This window comes from Silene latifolia, chromosome 2 (assembly GCF_048544455.1).
Source record: "Silene latifolia isolate original U9 population chromosome 2, ASM4854445v1, whole genome shotgun sequence".
NCBI lineage: Eukaryota > Viridiplantae > Streptophyta > Magnoliopsida > Caryophyllales > Caryophyllaceae > Silene > Silene latifolia.
The window spans coordinates 120,394,757-120,417,308 of record NC_133527.1 but is presented as its reverse complement, the minus strand read 5'-3'; the positions used below and the strand labels follow the sequence as shown (position 1 = coordinate 120,417,308).

Genomic DNA, 22,552 nt, shown 5'->3' with positions numbered 1-22,552 from the left:
ATTAATATTGTTCTAGTATCAATCATATTAATTTTATTAAGAGCTTATCTTGGGGATTATTCCTTGGAAGGGATTCTATACTTGAATCCTTTGTGCATCCAATATTTGGAGAGCTCAAGAACAAGTGAGTAAGAGAACTCACTTGTGCCCAATAATCCGAAATTTCCAATGTAAGAATGATGATTTATTCTCTATATTTACTTATGTTTGCATGCATAAGATCTAATTAATTTTATGACTAAATTAAAACTGAAACATATATGAATATGTTGAGTATAATGAGATAAAGATTTCTACCAAATTCGTTCTATAAGTCGAGAGGCACGGAATCGGCTTAGACTAAGCATGTGTAGTAGGATGACCTAGTCATAAACGAGAGTTTCTCTAGGACCCGGTCTATGGTTGACACTAATATCGTGAGATGGGTGTCTTTAAGCCTAAACAATTGACAATGATATCATTTTCGAGTTTAACATGAATATATATTTACAATTGCATATATGACCCGACTCCTCTAGACTCCTTTTATCATATATTTTACAACGTTTTATTTGCATAACCAACCAACCAACCAACAAGCAATAAACCGACCTCGATAGAATTCAATCCATAGCAACTTGTTTAGAAACCTCCCGTCTCCTTGTGTTTCGACCCCTATTACTACATTTATTTGTGTTTAGGGAATTTATCTTTGCATAGGTGTGCGATAGCCTATCACACACCTCCACTGACCACCACCACCAACATCACCTCTGAGTTAGAAGGGACTCGTGTGGGTAAGACATGATGTCTTGCAAGGGATCTGGTTGGCTTCCGGACCCGGTATGTCTGGGCATGTCCCGACACCTTATGGAGAGATGTGGTGTCGTGGGCGTGTCCCTGACACCGGTGGTTATGGGTTTGTGTGGGCGTGTCCCGTACCGACATGGTAATGGTATCTCATTTACATATTTAGCATGTTGCATATTCATTTACTATGTCGTGTCTTATATTGAAGTATTGAAAATGACGTGTTGCGTGTCTATGTAATTCTCACCTATTTTTGGGGTGGCCTGTGTCGATCCATATGATAATTTCCGATCATATGAGGAGCAGGTTATGTACATGTTATCTTTGACAGTGCCTAGGAGACGGGACGAGCCTTGATGACATCCAAATCGAGTATAGTTGGCTAAAGGAGTATAGTTGTCATGAGTTGTACTTTCCTTCCTTTATTAGTTTATGGTTTGTAATCACTAAACTTATTATTATATAAAATGTTTACTTAATTTTAATTCCGATTTCACTGCCTCAGGAAACCAAGATGGTAACATTCTCTTATTACCTTGGTCGGGTAAGATGGGGGTGTTACAACGGTGGTCACACGGTTGTTCTAAGGCACGATTAAACGAATACAAAATTTTAATTACTTTTAAGATGGTCTTACTTTTGAGACGATAATTGTTTTAGTTTTCCTTCTCCTTCCTCTAGACCTCATTTTCTCTTCTTTTGTTAACTTTATTGTGTTTATGAGTGAATAAGGTTGTATGGTGAGGCTCCCTTAATTTTTTTATACTGGTAGGTTGAGTTGTAAGGAAGCAACTAGGAAACTTCGTATTATATTCGTCATTATTCTTAATATTACTATTAGAAATATTATTATTATTATTATTATTATTAGTACAAAAGAGCATCACAACGCCCAAATACATGGCAATACACAACCTAACATAAATTCCCGACTCAACCATAATTTTATTATTTTATTCCATATCACACTTGATTCACTAATTATAAATATCATTATAAACTACTAAAATGCTCAATTCATAATTATAAATGTAATTAAAATACGGGGTATTACAGTCTTCCCCCCTTAAATAACGAAGTTCACTCTAAGTACTCAAACTGGCCGAATAAATCCAAACTGACCGAATAAAAATTCGAATCATAACTCAACATCAAATTGTTAAAACACACTTTATTAGTTAAGAAACTTACCATCAAAATGCAAGAAAATGCGAGGTGTTACATCATATCCCCGTAAAAAAAGGGTTACGTCCCCTTAGCCAACCAATTTAAATTAAAAGATTAGGGTACTTGTCCCTCGTAGCAGTTTCAGCTTCCCACGTAGCTTCTTTCACATTATGATTAGGCCATAAAACCTTTACTAAAGTTGTCTCTCCATTCCGAGTCTTTCTTAGTTTCCTATCCAAGATTTTCTTAGGCACTTCCAAATATGCCATTTGCTCATCTATCTCCATATGCTCAGGTTCCAACACATGTGTAGGATTGCGAAACGTGGAACACATTATGTACCTTATCCAAAGCTGGAGGTAGTGCTAATCAATAAACTACCTCTCCAACTCTATCTAAGATCTCATATGATCCAATAAACTTATGACTTAGCTTTCTTCTTTTCCCAAACCTCATCACCCCCTTCATAGGAGACACTTTTAGCAACACCTTGTCTCCCACCGCAAATTCTATCTCACTTCTCTTCAAATCTGCAAAACTCTTCTGTCTATCCTGCGTAGCTCTCATCATCTGCCGAATTACTTGTACTTACTCCACCATCTCCTGAATCATTTCAGGTCCCAATACCACTGCATCACTCTTATCATCCTAATAAACTGGACTCCTGCATTTCCTCCCATATAATGCTTCAAATGGTGCCATGTCAATGCTAGCATGGTAACTATTATTATAGGAAAATTCGATCAAATTAAACCTCTCCTCCCATGATCCGCCAAACTCCATCACACAGGCTCTCAACATATCCTCTAGTGTTTGAATAGTCCTTTCGGTCTGACCATCCACCGCTAGATAAAATGTTGTACTCATCTTCAACTGAGTCCCCATCAAAGATTGCAACTCCTGAAAGAACTTAGATATAAAACTCGAGTCACGATCCGAAACAATGTATTTAGGCACACCATGAAGTTTCGCCACATTCTTGACATAGGTTTTAGCCAACTCAGCTTTAATCCAAGTATCTTTCATAGGAATGAAGTGAGCTGACTTATTTAATCGGTCCATAATCACCCATATAATATTATTCCCACTTTGAGTCCTTGGGAAGCCAAAAATAAATTCTATGGAAATGCTCTCCCACTTCCATTCAGGGACATCCTAATGATTGAACTTTACCGTGTGGTCTCTTGTGCCCTCCCCTCACCCTTTGACACACTAAGCAACTTGCAAAAAATTCAGCTACCTCCTTCTTCATCTTTGGCCATTAAAAAGTCTTCTTCAAATTCTTATACGACTTGTCCCCTCCAGGATGAATAGAATAAGGTGTAGAATGAGCTTCAGTATGGATCTTTCTCATCAAATCCTCATTATCGGGTACACACTATCTTCCAGCAAATCTAAGACTGTCATTTACATTGATCTTGAACTTGGAACATGGCTCAGAGCCCACGACATTTCCCACTGCTTTATGCCACTTTTGTATTCTCGGGTCCTCTTTCTGCTTCTCCCTGATCTCAGCATATAACTGAGGCTCAATGGTCAAATATCCAATGGAATCACCCTTCTTAATCATACAAATTTCCATCTTCTCCACTTCCTCATGCAACCTCACTCTTGACATAGCAGTGCATAAAGCATGGACAGACTTCCTACTTAATGCATTTGCCACTACATTCGCCTTCCCTTCGTGATATACTATCTCCATGTCGTAGTCTCCAATCAGCTCAATCTATCTTCTTTGTCTCATGCTCAACTCTTTTTGGGTATAAATATATTTCAAACTTTTGTGGTCAGAAAGCATCTTAAAAGTAGCTCCATAAAGGTAATGGCGCCACAGTTTTAATGCAAACACCACGACTCCTAGCTCCAAATCATGGGTAGGGTAATTCTCTTCATATGGCTTCAACTATCTCGAGGCATAAGCTATTACCTTCCCATTCTGCATCAACACACACCCCAAACAATTTTTCGAGGCATCGGTATATACTTCAAAATTCTCACTTCCTTCAGGTAAGGCAAGAATATAAGCTGTAGTCAGGTGCTCCTTCAAGGTTAGGAATACCTTCTCACTACTCTCATCCAATTTAAACCGATTCTCCTTCCTCATTAAGGTAGTCAATGTCTTGGCTATTTTTTAGAAGTCTTTTACAAACCTTCTATAATAACCAGCCAATCCCATAAAAATCCGAATATCCCCTACATTTTTCGGCCTCTCCCACTTCGCAACTACTTCAATTTTACTTGGATCTACAGACACTCCATCTTTTGACACAACATGATCCAAAAACGCCACCTTCTCCAACCAAAACTCGCAATTACTCAACTTGGCATAAAGAATATTCTCTCTCAAAGTCTGCAATACAATCCTCAAATGCTTCACATGATACTCCTTATCCTTAGAATACATTAGGATATCATTGATAAAGACAACTACGAACTGATCCAAATAGGGACTAAACACACGGTTCATCAAGTCCATGAAGACTACCGGTGCATTAATTAATCCAAATGGCATAACAACAAATTCATAATGTCCGTATCTAGTCCTAAATGAAGTCTTAGGAATATCTTCATTCTTAATTCTCAATTGGTGGTATCCCAACCACAAATCAATTTTAGAAAATATACCAGCCCAACTCAACTGGTCAAACAAATCATCAGTTCGAGGTAAAGGGTACCGATTCTTAATGGTCACATTGTTCAACTCCCTATAATCAATACACAACCGCATGCTCCTATCCTTATTCTTGACAAATAACACAGGTGCTCTCCAAGGTGATACACTTGGCCTCACATAACCCTTATCTAATAGTGTAACACCCCCTTCTTAACCGGCCAAGGTAAATAGGGAATGTTACCATCTCGGTTTCCCGGGGCAGTGAAATCGGAATTAAAATTAAGACACTCTTTATATAAATAAGAAGTTTAGTGATTACAAACCATAAACTAATAAATAAAGGAAAGTACAACTCATGACAACTATACTCTTCTAGCCAAGTATACTCGACACGGATGTCATCAAGGCTCGTCCCATCTCCCACGTGCTATCAAAGATAACATGTACTTAACCTGCTCCCCATATGATCGGAAATATCATATGGATTGACACAGGCCATTCCGGAAATAGGTGACAATTACACAGACACACAACATGTCAGTTTCAATAAATAAAGTGAGACACGACACAAAGTGTGTGAGTATGAAACATGACTATGATATGATTGAGACGCTATCAAACAACAACTACGCCGGTACCGGGACACGCCAAGGCGTACCCGCAACCACGGTGTCAAGGTCACGCCCGTGACACCACACCACACAAACAGGATTCGGAACACGCCCAGATGTACCGGGCCCGGAAACCAACCGGGTCCCCTGCCAGACGTCGTGTCTCAACTACACGAGTCCCTCCGTACTCAAGTCATTAATGTGCACATCTCTTTTGGAGTGGGAAGCTCTAAGAGGCGATTCAAGCGGAAGACGGTTTCCCAACCGCATTCCGTCTCCTCAACAACAACCAAACAATCACAACTCTTATATCCTCCAATACACATGACAAATATAATAAATGCAAGATACCACACAATATACCAATTACCGACTCATCAAGTCGTCTTAACCAATACCATGTTATAATGCATTTCCCGTAACTAGGGGTGAGCAAAAGCGGATATCCGATACGGTTTTGAAAACCGTATCGGATATTCGGTTTTTTAAATCTCTTTTTTTAGTATCCTTATCCGATACGGTTTTTCCGTATATACGGAAACCGTATATCCGGAAACCGTAAATCTGGTATCCGGTTTTCAGCCTCACTTATGAAATTATATATTTTTTTTTTCTTTTCTATGTGTGATTGTTGGTTTTTTTAGTAACTTAAAAGTGTTTTAAAAAGTTATAAGAGTAAATAACTTATAAAGTTTAATACTAATAAAGTTTAATCACCATCATATTGGATATTTTGTGATTTATGTATATATTTTAATATTTTATTCTAGAAAAAAGGCAACCGTATCGGATACCGTATATCCGGTTTCATATTTTGCCGATCCTTATCCGATACATTTTTTAAAGAACCGTATCGGATATCCGGAAATTCGTATCAGATTTCCGAAAATCCGTATAATTAAATTCGTATAGCGTATCGGATACGTGTAATAAAACCGTATCGTATAATTTTGCTCAGCCCTACTCGTAACATATGAATTTACGACTACATGTTATAATGCAATGACCCTTAAAACACGACTCACATGACCATTCAAATATATTGAAACTGAATAGGATTAATCTACCTTTTAGCAAATCTCCATAACCTACTCAACACAAGGAAGATCCATCTCATAAAACCGTCTCACAAACCATCACCTAAATAAAATAATTAAATACATTTAATTACTAACGAATCTGATTACTAATTAATCTAATTAAATTAAATACGTAATTCGTTAAATAAAACCCGTCTAAAAATAACCTATCCAAAACCCGCGAAAACAACCCCAACAACCACCCCAAAACAGCTTAACACCGCCACCATAACGGCCAGCCACCGCCTGTCGACACCACCATCGTACACCACTGTACTCACGGCCCACACACGGCCACCACTGGCCACGGCTGGCCGACGCCGCCTACCCACGACGTCCCCTGACCACCATCGCCACCAGCAAACACCCACACGACAACAACAATAGCAGCAACCACGACAACCATCAACAACAACCAACAACAACCCACTCGTACACCTCTCTTTATCACCCATTTTCTACCACTTACCGCCACCCAATGCACCACCCATGACCACCATCGTGATCTCCTCACTACCCACAACAATGACCACCCAAAGCCTCCTCAAGTAGGCCACGAAAAAAAGGGTAAAAATCCCTCTTAAGAGGGTTTAAGAACAACAACCAAAACCCTAGATCTAGTTAGGTCAACCCGTTTTTGGGCGGTCAACGGTGGTCCCATGGTGGTCAACGACGATCCTAGGATGGGCCAAGGTCGAGGCGGTCAACGGTATTAATTAAATAATATATAAACAAGTGTAAGACGATCTCGAGCCGGAAGGACAAAAGACGGTCTTCCATTTTCTCCCTTTTGTTTTCTCTCTTTCTCTCTTCTTTCTCTCTTTAAAATATTGGGTGAAGATTGTGTTGTGAATTTGGATGGATAAGGTGGGTCGATAAGGTAAGGTGGAGATATATAAGGGTAGTTAGTATGGTAGTATACGTATATATATATATATATATGTATATATATATATATATATATATATATATATATATATATATATATATATATATAGAGAAGAGATCTAGTGAGTCCACCTTTTTTCATTGAGTCCATAAGTCCTTGTTAGGACCATTGAAAAGATGGGATGAAGGGTTGAGATTGAAAGGAAAAAAGGGGGGATTAATGCTAAAAGGAGAGATTAGTGCTAATTTAACACACACACTCTCTCTACCTCACTAATCCATATAATTAAAAACTAATTCACTATATATATCAATTTTTCCACATCCACTTCTCTCTCATCTCACAAATATCATTACTCTCCCCTCTCTAAAAAAAACCCAAATAATTCAAAACCCCAAAAAATAAAAAAATTCACACTGCCTCCAAATTTTTCGAAACCCAAAAATTCAAAACACCAAAATTCACCGTACCGTCAGTCCGTCACCACCCACCGCCACCTCCCTTTCCAGATCCACCACAACCACCCCACAACTGCCGCCACCACCAACTCACACTACTGCCGCCACCACCAATTCGCAGCCCCCTTTTCAGATCCACCACAATCACCCCACCACAACCTCCTCACGACAATCACCTCACGACACAACCATGTCTCCTCTCTTTATTTCAGATATGGGTCGCACTCACCACGCACCACCACGCCGCCCTCACGCCGCCATAGTGCCGCCCTTATGCCGCAACACCGGATCTGTTTTTTTTTCAAAAAAAAAAAGCGAGTAGAAGGATTGTTGTAGAAGGTTGTCGGGGTGGTTGGGGTAAGTTGGTGGGTCGCAATTCTGTGGTGGTGGTGGTGGCGGGGCTATGGCTGTTGTGGTGTCGGTTTTGGCAGTGGGTGCAGATCTGTTTTTTTTATTTTGGGTTTTCTATTTTTAACATTGAATTTTTGATGAGTTTCGTTTTTTATATAGTTTTGTTTTCGTCTTTTTAACATTTTTTTTATATAGTTTTCAACTTTTTTTGTTCTTACTTTTTTAGTTTTTGTCTTTTTTTTTTGTTTTGATGAGGTGTGAATGAGGTTGTATTTCAGTTTTTGTCTTTGTTGTCCATTTTGTGTTTTTGTTTCTCCTTTCTTCAGTCTCGTTTCAATGTTTTTTTTTGGTTTTTTTTTGTTGTTTTTTTAATTTAATAAGTTATTGTTTGTTGTGGGGTTATATATTTTTTGTTGAAGTTACAGATTTACTTTTTTATTTTGTGTTGGTTGGTATTATCATAATTTTTTTTCTTAGATCTAATAAATATATTTATTATACTCATATTTTTTATTTACACTCGTATTTGTGTACATTTACACTCATATTTCTTTACATGTACACGCATTTTTCAGATTTACACTCATATTTCTTTACATTTACATGCATTTTTCAGATTTACACTCATATTTCCTTACAATTACACTCGTATTTATTTACATTTACACTCATAATTTTTACATTTACACTCATATTTCTTTACATTTACGCTCTTAAAATTATATATATTTGCACTCATATTTTGTGTCGATATGAGTTGGTGGTGGAGGACGGGGGTGGTTGTGTTTTTTGGTAGTCGGACTAAAGTTTTACTCGTAAAGGACAAAAGTTACACTTATAAAGGACCAAAGTCACACTCAAAGGAACAAAGTTACACTCTAAAACCATCAAATTTACACTTCAAATACTACATTTACACTCATAAAACACCACATTTACACTCGTAAAACATCACATTTACACTTGTAAAATGTTAAAATTATGTAAATTCAAAATTTCCGTCACAAAAAGTCAATTTACACTCTTAAAATATTACATTTACACTCGTAAAACATCAAATTTACACTTGTAAAATGTTAAAATTATATAAATTCAAAATTACCGTCACAAAAAATCAAATTTACACTCTTAAAATGTTACATTTACACTCGTAAAACATCAAATTTACACTTGTAAAATGTTAAAATTATATAAATTCAAAATTTCCGTCACAAAAAATCAAATTTACACTCTTAAAATGTTACATTTACACTCGTAAAACTGCAAATTTACACTTGTAAAATGTTAAAATTATATAAATTCAAAATTTCCGTCACAAAAAAATCAAATTTACACTCTTAAAATGTTACATTTACACTCGTAAAACATCAAATTTACACTTGTAAAACGTTAAAATTATATAAATTCAAAATTTCCGTCACAAAAAAATCAAATTTACACTTTTAAAATGTTACATTTACACTCGTAAAACATCAAATTTACACTTGTAAAATGTTCAAATTATATAAATTCAAAATTTCCGTCACAAAAAAATCAAATTACACTCTTAAAAGGTTACATTTATACTCGTAAAACATCAAATTTACACTTGTAAAATGTTAAAATTATATAAATTCAAAATTTCCGTCAAAAAAAAATTAAATTTAAACTTTTAAAATGTTACATTTACACTCGTAAAATGTTAGATTTACACTTGTAAAACTCATACAACATTACATTTACACTCTTGAAATCTGAAACTCAAAACTGATTAATTAGGGGCTAGAGAGAGAAAGAAAAATTAATTAGTGTAAAGAAAATTGATTAGTGAAATAATTTTTTTGTTAATTTCAATCCCAACCATCCATTTCAATCCAACCATTCACTACTACTACTACTACTACTACTACTACTACTACTACTACTACTACTACTACTACTACTATGTATTGTTGTTATTGTTATTGATTGTTATTTATTGTTATTATTGTTCTTCTTCTTCTTCTTATTATTATTATTATTTTTTTTTTTATTATAAGATGCGCGCAGCTTTCATTAAAATTAAAATAAAAGGTTTACATGAAATTGGTGGGGAGCCGAGAGACAATCTTTACCCATTTACCGTTGACTAGCCTTTGAAAGGTAATAAAATATTGGGTATTACAAATAGTTCCTCCAGCTGCTTCTTAAGCTCCTTCAACTGCTTAGGTCCCATCTTGTAAGATGCTTTAGAAATGGTCCCGTCCCAAGTTTTAATTCAATCCCAAAATCTATGTCCCTCTGAGGTGTAGTTACAACATCTAAGGTGCTTTAGAAATGGTTTCGTCCCAGGAATATCATCCGGAATATCATCCGGAAACACATCCCGAAGTTCCTTCACCACCTCAACATCACACGCCCTTGACGCCTCCTTCCGAAGGTCTCTCACATGACATAAAATCAATTGTCCTCCCTTTCTCAAACAAGATTTCAAGGTAGCAGTAGAAATAAGTTTTACTTTAGACTTAACAACAAATCCTTTATAAGACACCCTTACTCCCTTCGGTCCCCTCAAGGTGACTTTCTTTTGGTGACAATCAATAAATGCTTTATATTTTCTCATCCAATCCATACCTAAGATTACCTCAAAACCTCCCAAAGAAAACTCAATTAAGTTAGAATGAAAAATAACCTCCCCAACCTTAATAGGTACCTCTTTATAGACTCGATTAAAATGTATAGACTCTCCTGAAGGTATAGTTACAACATCTTTAACAACATCAAACAAGCATAACTCTAAGGCTCTATCATGTTCACTTGATATAAAGGAATTAGTTGCCCCCGAGTCAAACTATATAAAGGTTGGTTTAGAATTAACAAGGAATGTACCCGTGACAATATGCACATCATTCTCAGCTGCTTCCGTCCCCATCATGAAAAACTTCCCACTACTCTTAGCTCCTCCCTGACTAGCTGATACTGACCCATTATGCTGACCTCCTCCATTCATTATCTTCTGAAAAGTTCCACTTCTAGTGCTTTGATTATTATTGTAACGGTTCTGATTAGAATAGTTGTTTTTGCTCCTCTGATAACTTCCACCTCCAAACCTCTGATTATAATTCCCATAGCTCTGCATAGGAGTTTAAAATCCCCCACTCTAGTTCACGTTAGTATATCCCCTTCCTTGGTCACCCATATTAACTATGCAATCAATGACTTTATGGCCCAGCTTTCCACGCCTGAAGCAACTGACCCCACTGTTATCCACCAGTCCAGTTCGGCCATAACTCCCACGGCCAGTTCCTCTAGTTGGCACACTATTCGAGAAATACGAACGGAATTAATTTGCATTTTGCTTCTTGCTTCCAGAACCCTCACTCGTAGCCTTAGTCTTCCTTTTCTCACCATTTTCTTTTTTCTCTTCTTTTAGCATATAAGCAATTCTCTTAGCGTGCCCAGCTCGTTAATAGATCTCATCCATGTTTCCTGGCTCACCAGCTATGAGTCTCTTCTTGATATCAGTAGTCAAACCTTTCTCAAATCTCAGTGATAGTATCTCCGGAGTACAGTTGAGATCAGCCACATATTCAGCTAATTCCATGAACTTGTTGTGATTAGTCTCCACCGTCATATCGTCTGTCATTTTTAATGAGTAAAACTCTGCCCTCATCCTGCTCCTGATATGCTCAGGAACAAAAGTAGCCATTAACATCTTCTTGAAACCCTTCCACTTCACATAGTCGCTCCCATTATTTGCAGCAACTTCCCTTATATCCTTGTGTCGAGTCTACCGCAAACCAGCTTTCCCTCTCAAATAAAATGTAGCTTGGTCTACCTGTAGCTCCTCCGGACAGCCCAACAACTCAAAGATATTATCAAACTCTCGACACCATTCCCCCAGAAGAGATGGGTCGCCCAACCCATCATATTTGGTTGGGTTATGCCTCGAAATTGTAGCACTCATATTTGATGGATCCACAACTGACCCCTTCGCCTTTAATACAACATTTAAGGCCTTATTTGCAGCAATTAGACGATCTACGTCCTCCTGGGACATGGTAGTGGGTACAGATTTCTTTGGAGCCATGTTTCTATAAAACAAAATAAAACACATAAGCTTCCGCTTAAGAAATATGGCATAAGGTTTAAAATAATCATCCCTGCAAACAAAACAACATGTGGCTGACTGTACTGGCTAGAAGCCAGCCAACCAGGGTGATTTCTACCCCATGGCCACCACGGCCTAAGCTACATCATGGGAAACCGCGAGTCCAATATCCATGCCACAATCACTCACTTCATACCCATTAACAATTATCTCTATCCAATATGGTTTTCGGGTCACAAAATCTGCATATAACTATACATGTTTTGTTAATTCTACTACATACATCACACAAAATCCAAGCATGTGAAACAACCAATTAAGACTATTAACAATTGTATTCTCGTCTGTATTTATCAAATCTGTTCCTATCTAATGGAACACTATTGGATCAAATGACAAAGACATTGTTGAGAAAAAGATGGCTTTTCCCGGATGAAATGAAAATTGGATTCATGTAAGAGGAGAAATCTTTATCATTCCTTAGCCGGAAAGATATGTGTCCATGAAAGGGGGAATTAAGTGGAACAGAATTGACTGGGTGGTAGAGGCGTGGAAACACTTGTTTTTCTATATTTCGTACCTTAGCTCCATGGAATAATATGCTACTGCTGAAACATGGAAGAATTGAAATCTTAGATCAAAACACTATGTATGGGTGGTATGAACTGCCTAAACAAGAATTCATGAACAGCGAACAACCAGAGCCTATTACCCACTACATCAATAAATTTCCATTAATGAAAGATGTAAATCCATTGGAAAATAAAAAAGACGCATGTCCGTTGAAATGGTTGTTGCTATCTGCTCCAATAACGAATCGTTGGTTTGACTGAATAACTAAATAAAATCAAAATAAAATACCATATATGGATAATACACATTCCAGTTGTCCGAGCCTAATTTTAATTGTTTTGTGCCGAAGCAAAGATATCCACGGGGCGGTTCGTCCTATTCATTCAGATATTCACGACCAAGAAGTACTGGATTCTGTTTCGGATAGGCCCTGAAAGTAGAAGGAAGGCTGGAATGTCTATTATGGAATTCATCCGACCCGATAGTGCCTATTTTGAAAACGTACAGTGCCAAAGTCACTGAATGGGTAAGTCGCCAATCCCTAAAATGGACTATGTAATTTATCTGCTGAGTTACGTTAAGGGCAGACATTTTTTCAGAGGTTTCTATTCTATCAATCTCCCCTTGTCCAATTTCTGTTGAAGCATATACTATAAAAATCTTTCATCTTATCCTATAAAAATGAATGCTTTTTTTTCGAGAATAGAGGATTCTATTCTAATATTCTAATACTCAAACATTAACAAAAAAAAAAGTCTTACAATATGAGCCTTAAAATATTTTAACAAAATTCTTGGATCGACACAATCCACATTATCTCATTTTCCATTCTAACTATTTTTTTGGATAACTGAACAAACCTTATTGTGATCCTCCACAATATCAACAAGTAGGTATAAAAAATTATTGATAAGTAAGAAGATAATAGATAAGATAATAATAACTTTCTTTTTTATTTCTTATTTGTATATATTACAAAATATAAAACAAATGCCTTTCGGCATCAAACTAAATATAAAAAAATTATGGGATATGTGGTATAAAAATAGGTAATTTATTATCTTTTCAAAAAAAAAAACTCGTGGAGATTTTTAATGCTTACTCTCAAACTCTTTGTTTACACAGTAGTGATATTCTTTGTTGCTCTCTTTATTTTCGGATAATTATCTAATGATCTGGGGCGTAATTCTGGGCGCGAAGATTAACAAAAGGCTTTTTTGCTTGATTTTTCATCCATTTTTTTCGAGGTTAAAATTTTAACTTCGAAAAAAATGGATGAAAAAAGATTCGAACGAAAAAAAGATATATAATAATGATCAATGTAAAATGTAACTGGAACACGGAAAGAGAGGGATTCGAACCCTCGATACGAATAAATCGTACAACGGATTAGCAATCCGACGCTTCGTCCACTCAGCCATCTCTCCCACTTGCAAATAAATATTAAATAAATTAGAAGATTTTTTTATGTAAAAAAAATATTTAATGTAATAAAATAGAATTTAAAATAACTAAAAAATTATATTATTTATATAATATAACATAACAATAACGTTTATATAATGTTAATATATAACAATAATATATGTATACAAAATATACAAGTTGTTATTGTGTCATACAAGAGTACAACAGTACAACAGCAAGTACAATTTTATATGAAGTTCCAATCAGTTGTATAAAGACAAAAAAGAAAGATTCAATTTGACTATAATATATAATTATTATTAAATTATATTATATATAAAAAAAAGACCCGAAAATTTTAATTTTTTTATTCATGCCTGGCCTAATCAGATTTCGCGGACCTTTTTTTTACTTTATTTGGTGTTCGACAAAAGTGATATTTCGATACAAAATTGAACTGTAGCGGGTATAGTTTAGTGGTAAAAGTGTGATTCGTTCTATATAACCCTTTAATAGTTAAGGGGTCCTCCGGTTTGATTAGTATTCTGGTCATAAACTTTATTTCGAAAAAGGAATTAATCCCTTACCTTCAATGCCAAATTTGAAGACAATTATACATTCTCTGATTTGTATCCAAAAGTAAATTAAAATAAAACTCTAAATTTTGGATTATGAAATTGCGAAACATGAATTTTTTGTAATTGGACCACTATTTCCAATTGAATGAGTATAAGTAATAAATCCATGGATAAAGATATAAAAAGGGTTTCTAATCGTAACTAAATCTTCCTCCTTTTTTATAAGGAAAGCAAGGCAAAATGGCTATTAAATGATGACTTTAGTTTACTAGAGGCTTTAATATTTTTTGTAGCTCGGTGGAAACAAAAAACTTTTCCTTAAGATTATCTCAATTAGAAATAGAGAACGAAGTAACTAGAAAGATTGTTTGAATCTCTTCTTCTAGAAGGATCATCTAGAAAGCAAGTTTTTTTGAATTGAATCCATTCATACAAAAAGCTGACATAGATGTTATGGGTGAATTTTTTTTAGTTCCCGCCTAAAATTTTTATCTGGGAATTCCTCCATTTTTCATAAACACTACTACAGATACAGGCTATAACAACGGTTAAAAACCGTTGTTATATAAAAAAGCGGACGTTGTTAAAGCGTCCGTTGTAAAAGGTTTTAAAAACGGTTGGTTTTCTTAAGGAACCCGTTGTTAAAACTATTAACAACGGTTTTAAGTATAAAAACCCGTTGTGGAAAATGTGACTCAATTTTGGGGGGAAAGTTATAACAACGGGTTGTAATATACAAAACCGTTGTTATAACTAAAGACAACGGGTTGTTTATAAATAACCGTTGTTTGTTCTTAAAAAATAAAAAAAAATTAAATTAAATATTACTAGATGCATGCATAATTACGGCCTGTTATAATTCCAATGCATGCATTATTACTGTCATCCCTGTGCATATGAACGGACAATATGGAATGAGAAGGGTTAGTAATAAGATTTGAAGCAGCAGAGAGAGATATGATGATGATTATGGCACAACTTCCTAACATATATATTAATTAAAAAACAACTCAAACCACACATTTCTTAGTATAAATACATGCATTATCTCAACTAACATTCCATTATCTCACTATACATCTCCAAACCCTAACTGCTAAAACAAACTCCAAATAAACCCTACTTAATCTTTCAAACAAACTCCAAACTCCAACAAAATGAATGATATCATCCTTAAGACTCTTACTATGATCGAGAACAATAACAGTTTTATCCGCCGGTTGCTCCACATTGAGGAAAGTTTCAGGAGCTACCTTGCGGATGCTCTATCCATACTGAAGGACGCCAAAGAAGATGGCTTGACAGAGCAGCAGCAGTTGCAGCTATATGACGATATAGCAACTGCTGAACGGAACCTCCAAATAGCCAAGGAGGAGAGGACGGATATCATAGAGGAGATTAAGACCCTCTATGAAAATATAAGAATTGCATTTTTATTAATGTAATTTTTTTCTTAATTTATGTATTTATTATATATATAATAATTATGTTTATCATGCATTCCTCTCTATCATCTTGCTTCTTCTTTGTTTTAGTTTTTTTAATTTGTTTTACTAGCTAATTAAGCGAATAATACTTAAAGAAATAACATAATGGTCGATAAAAACACATACACATGCAAATGAAATAATTAGAAAAAGAAAATAATGACGATGAAAGACGATGAAACCAACAGTGACGGCGATATTTACCTGATAATTAGAGAAAGTAAGAGACGATGAAATCAACAGTGACGGCGAGAAGATAAAGCGACGATGAGAAAGAGAGAAAGAGACGATGAGAATGAGAGAAAGAGATGATGAGAAAGTGTGTGTTTTGTGTTTGTGTTTGTGTTTGTCTGCTGTGTTTGTGTTTGGGTATTAAGGTTTGTGTTTTGTGGTCAGAAAGTGCTTGATTTGTGTTTGTGTGGTTTATAGTATGGAAGGTATTGACAACGGTTGTTAAACAACAACCGTTGTTAAATAAGTTTTAACAACGGTTGTAAAATAACAACCGTTGTCAAATAAGTTTTAACAACGGTTGTAAAACAACAACCGTTGTCAAATACGTTTTAACAACGGGTTTCAAAAGTAACCGTTGTGATTACTTTTCACTAACTTTGCGTCAATTTTGCGCTAAATTATTAACAACGGTTGTGCATGTGTTACCCGTTGTTAAAACTTATAACAACGGTTTTTATAACCATACCCGTTGTAATTCATTTTAGTAAAATTCGCGCCATACATTCTACAACGTCTATTGTGATTTTCGTGAATAATCGTTGTTAAAGGGGCGTTGTAGTTGCCTGGATTTTTAGTAGTGAAAGGAGCCGAATGAAACCAAAGTTTCATGTTCGGTTTTAAATTAGAGACGCTCAAAATTAAAAACCAGCGTCGACTATAACCCCTAGCCTTCCAAGCTAACGATGCGAGTTCGATTCCCGCTACCCGCTCCGCTCTATTCTATAATAATTAATAGGTCGTTATTGCGTTGAATATACAATTAAAAATAAAATATCATCTTTCATACAATCCGATTCTTTTCTCAGAACAAGAAAATAGTCAAAGTCAAAAACGAAAAAAATAGGAATGGTCGGAATGAAATGAAAAGCGTCCATTGTCTAATGGATAGGACAGAGGTCTTCTAAACCTTTGGTATAGGTTCAAATCCTATTGGACGCAATTTTTTCCATATGTTTTTTTAGGAAGAAAGATCGTTTTTTTCATATATATTATATATTTATTATATTATATATAAATATAATAATATAATGTATAAATTTTACAATACATTATGCTTGTTCCTGAAGTAAAAAGCGTTCCATCTGTTCTTGAATAGCTTCTTTTAAAAGGGCTTCGCCTCCTCGTAAATGTTTTGGTAGAAGAGATAATTTCTTGGAATTGCGATTTGTTCGTTTTTAAGTAAGTACGTAATTCAACAATAAATTTCCTTACCTGCCCAATTTCTAATGAATCAAGATAACCGTTCATTCCGGTATAAATAGTCATTATCTGTTCTTCTACCGTAAGAGGGGCAGATTGAGGTTGTTTGAGAAATTCACGTAATCGTTGACCTCGTGCCAATTGATTACGAGTAGCTTTATCAAGATCGAAGCAAATTGTGCAAAGGCTTCTAATTCTGCGAATTGTGCCAGTTCTAATTTTAATTTACCAGCTACTTGTTTCATGGCTTTAATTTGAGCCGCGGACCCCTCGTAGAAACAGAAATACCCACATTAATGGTGGTCCGATTCCAGCATTGAATAGATCAGCGGATAAAAATATTTGTCCATATGTAATGGAAATTACATTAGTAGGAATATAGGCCGAAACATCCCCTGATTGGGTATCGACTATTGGTAAAGCGGTCATACTTCCTTCACCTAAAAAAGAACTTGATTTAGCAGCTCTTTCCAAAAGTCTTGAATGCAAATAAAAAACATCTCCTGGGTACGCTTCACGGCCCGGCGGTCTTCGTAATAGAAGAGACATTTGTCGATAAGCTTGTGCTTGTTTGGAAAGATCTTCATAAATTATTAAAGTGTGTCGCTCATGTACATAAAATATTCCGCCAAAGTGCCGCTCCGGTATAAGGGGCGAGAAATCTTGTAATGTAGCGGGGAATCTGCCGTTTCGGCTACCACAATAGTGTATTCCATTGCTCCCCTTTCCTGGAACATATTAACTACCTGCGCCACAGAAGATGCTTTTTGACCAATAGCTACATATACACATATTACATTTTGCCCTTGTTGATTGAGAATCGTATCTGTAGCTACGGCTGTTTTACCAGTCTGTCTATCCCCAATAATTAATTCTCGCTGACCTCGTCCTATAAGAATCATTGAATCAATAGCAATAAGCCCGGTTTGAAGAGGCTCATAGACAGAACGTCTCGAAATAATACCAGGAGCGGGAGATTCAATTAACCGAGATTCAGAAGTTTAAATTTCACCTCTACCATCAATAGGTTTAGCTAAGGCATTTATAACATGGCCTAGATAAGCATCACTCACGGGTATCTGAGCAATTCTTCCTGTTGCTTTTACAGAACTTCCTTCTTGTATCAGCAAACCATCACCCATTAATACAACACCAACATTATTTGATTCTAGATTCAGAGCAATACCTATTGTCCTCTCTTCAAATTCTACTAATTCACCTGCCATTACTTCATCAAGACCGTGAATACGAGCAATGCCATCACCCACTTGAAGTACGGTACCAGTATTTACAACTTTTACCTCTCGATTATATTTTTCAATACGTTCACGAATAATATTGCTAATTTCATCGGCTCAAATGGTTACCATGAGTCTTTCTTAATTTTTTGTGTAAACAAAAAAATAATACCTACAGTGGAAGAGAAGGACTAATCAGCTTTTTCGTTCAGCGACCCAAACACCAATATTAGCATTGATGGTACGTAAATGTAACTCGTTGTTCAAACAACTATTTAGAGTTCCTAAAGCTCCCTGTAAAGCTTGTTGGAACACCCGTTGTCGGACTTGATTAATAGCTCTTTGTTGTTCAAAATGAATGGTTTCATTTTTGTAATTTTCTAATTGTTCTAAAGTTTTATAAGTTGAATTAATCAAATTCATTTTTTCTCGTTCTATTTCCGAATAGCCATTCACTCGAAACTGATCCGCTTCTATTTCTATTTTCCTTAAGCGAACCCGGGCTTTTTCCAATTGTTCAATGGCCCTTCCACGCAGTTCATCTGAATTTCTAATAGTATTCAAGATCCTCTGTTTTCGATTATCTAATAAATCACTTAATGAAAGTAGATTATCTTTCCATTCATTTAAAAATGTTCATGATCCCTTCCCGAACCAAACTTGATTTTTTCAATTCATTTGGCTCTCACTCTCAATTACTTCAATCATAAATTTACATATTTTTTTTGAATGTAATGAACCTATCCTCTCTTCTCTGTTGATATTAACAAAATTAAATTGAAACAGATCCCTAATCAAAACTATAATATAATATTTGGAGGACTCTCCTGACCAAACAAAAAATGAATTGTCAGCAAAATTGTTTTTTTCTTCAAATCCAAAAAAGTTTCTTTTTTTATATGTAGGTCGTTGACTCGGCCTTTTTGGCATTAATATAAAAAAAAATAATAAAAAATTTATCGCCATGAGTGCTCCATATCGATAAATTTCTAACTTTTTTTAACTGTCTCGGTATTAACATAGTGGTAGAAAGAATACGCTGCTGCACCTGGACTTCAAACCGTTTAGTTTTAACCATGTTAATGGGCCCACATTATTGGTTGATAGAGAATCAAAGTATATTTACCAACAACTCGCGAAATGCTATGGTTCTTACATATAATTTTTTCGAGAAGTAATTCGCGAAATCATGCACCTTTCGTCCCTAGTTCTAAAGAAAATAAAGGTACAGCTGGTTGAATCCAACCTTTTCTTGAAATAAACAACCCGCACACACTCCCTTTCCAAAAGAGATCAATACACAAATCACTACGTTGAGATTTATTAGATTTGTTGCTAAAATATCGGTATTAACCCCGAAACTCTCGGCGGATGGCCAGTGACCCAATAAAACGAAAGAATCGGTTACATTTTTCATAAGATCTCCTTTTATAGATAAACTCAAAAAATCATTATATTGCTTCACTTATTTATTACTTCTAAAAAGAAAATAGGTTAAAAATAAATTTCACGAATTTCCGTTTTTCAATTGAGATTTCAAATAGCAATAATACTTAAATTATTATTTATTCGAATAAATTAAAATAAAATAGAATTAGCTAGAATTAGGTACTAGGTTTCATGTGAATTGTGAAATAGCTCCTTTGTTGGGGAACTTATGCTTTGGACTAAGGAAAGGGAAGGAAGGAAGAAAATGAGTGGGTAACACTAATTCTTCATCTTCAAATCAGTCCTTCCCTTGGATTATTTTCTGAATGAATAAGTATAAGTAATTGTGTAGGGACGAAATTAAAATATAATGTGAAAAAACAACCTGCACATCCAAGACCCTAAAAGAAATATGAGAAATATATATTTCTTTTTCTCGGATTAAACAAAAGGATTTGCAAATAAAAGGGCTAATGCTACAACCAATCCATAAATTGTTAAAGCTTCCATAAAAGCTAAACTAAGTAATAAAGTACCTCGGATTTTTCCCTCTGCCTCAGGCTGTCTCGCAATACCTTCTACAGCTTGGCCTGCAGCAGTACCTTGACCAACTCCAGGTCTAATAGAAGCAAGCCCTACAGCCAATCCAGCAGCAATAACGGAAGCGGCGGAAATCAGTGGATTCATGATAGATAAGTTCCTCACAAAAAAAAAAGAAATGGTTAATGATACAATGAACCAATGAATTAGAACTTAATTATTCCATTGGAATATCCATCTAGTAGAAAGAATTAAAAACACCAAATTTTAATTAATATATTATTAGATCATTAGTTAGATCATTAGAAAAGCTTCATCTTTTTTAGTTACTAATCGGAGAGTCTTTATGACTACATACAACGGCTGACATCTTTAGCCAAATTCAAATAGTGCAAATTACGTTCATATATAACTTAACTTGTCAATATATAATATAAAATATACATATGTTTCTTACATAACGTAAACCGCCTATATGTCTCTTAAATTCAATCAGATTTTCTAATAATTCTTCGAAACATCTAATCGAAAAAATTTTAACTTCAAAATATGAACCTATAAGCATTAGATTCTACATATCTGGTGCAACCGCTCTCTACTAACCAACTAAGGTTTTTTCAAGAGACTCTATTACCATTAGATTCTATCTTGATAGAATCTAATTGTAATAGAGTCTCTTGAGCCACACATGATTGGATCTAAACTAAATCTTCTAATGTGACCATTATTTGAGCATATTTAGTCCCCTAATTGAGCCTATTTTGCATACTATTATATCTTTTCATGGACATTTTATCCGTCAAATGCTTTCTATTTTGCTTTCCTAGTGCATTTCGTATGTTTTGTAGGAAAGAAGATAATAAGGCTAAAATTCCCGTTTTTCGTGCATATTTGGAAGCCTTTTTGATGACATTAGATGGACTAGTATGAAAAGGAAGCAAGAACTAAAGACCAATCCTACAAGAATAAAACTAAAGTGAAGAAAAGGATTCTGAAACAGAACCCGAGCGACCAAACAGGCGAGACGCCCGTCTAGAGTGGCAATCCAAGCGTCCAAGCAACAAAGACGCTCGGATTCCTCTACTACAATCCGAGCGGATTTGCAGAAAGACGCCCGTGCACCTCCTTAAGAATCCGAGCATCTTCCCTTCCTGGACGGACGGACCGCAACATCTTCAGCCGAGATGCTCATCCCTCCAAAAAGACTAGCATTTCCCTGCTTAAAACTCAAAAATGTAATTACTAATTTAGCCTTAGTTAACCTAATGAAGCTCTACTATATATACCCCATTTGTAAATAATCAAAGGGGAGTTTTTGGGAGATTAGATTAAGCCTCCACATTAGAAATTCCTTTTAGATTCAATTAGGAGTAGATTAGAATAGATTACTCTTTAATCTTTCCACAAATCTTACATTGATCTCTCCTTAATTATTGTTCAAGTTTGTTACTTTTGGGTAACTGAAGATTATTGGGTTATTATTGGAGGATTGACAACCCTTCATCAATCAATCAAGTTTCTTCTATTATTCCTTGCTTTATTATTTGAATCATCTTAAGTTGGTATAATTCTTTTACCCTTTACTCTTTATGTTTTATTTCCTCATTCTCTTATCATGTTTACACTTGTTGTTATGTTTGACACCATTAATGACATGTTCTCCATGATAATGAGTGAGTAGTCTCTTTAGCTAGGATTAGTGGTTAATTAGGCGAGATAAACATGGGATTTATCATGCTTAATCTAATATGTTTTCATAATTAGTTTGCTTGCTTGTTGTGATGTCAACTTTATGCACATGTTATGTTTGATGAAATGCTAAGCCTATGAATCCTTGCAT

The 22,552-nt window shown here is 35.4% G+C and overlaps 1 non-coding gene across 1 annotated transcript; it reads left to right on the top strand.

The window, feature by feature from the left end:
* The first annotated feature begins 17,173 nt into the window (after positions 1-17,173).
* Positions 17,174-17,245, top strand: TRNAR-UCU (transfer RNA arginine (anticodon UCU)). Its single transcript has one exon. It is a non-coding gene; the product is annotated as a tRNA-Arg (tRNA).
* Positions 17,246-22,552: the final 5,307 nt, after the last annotated feature.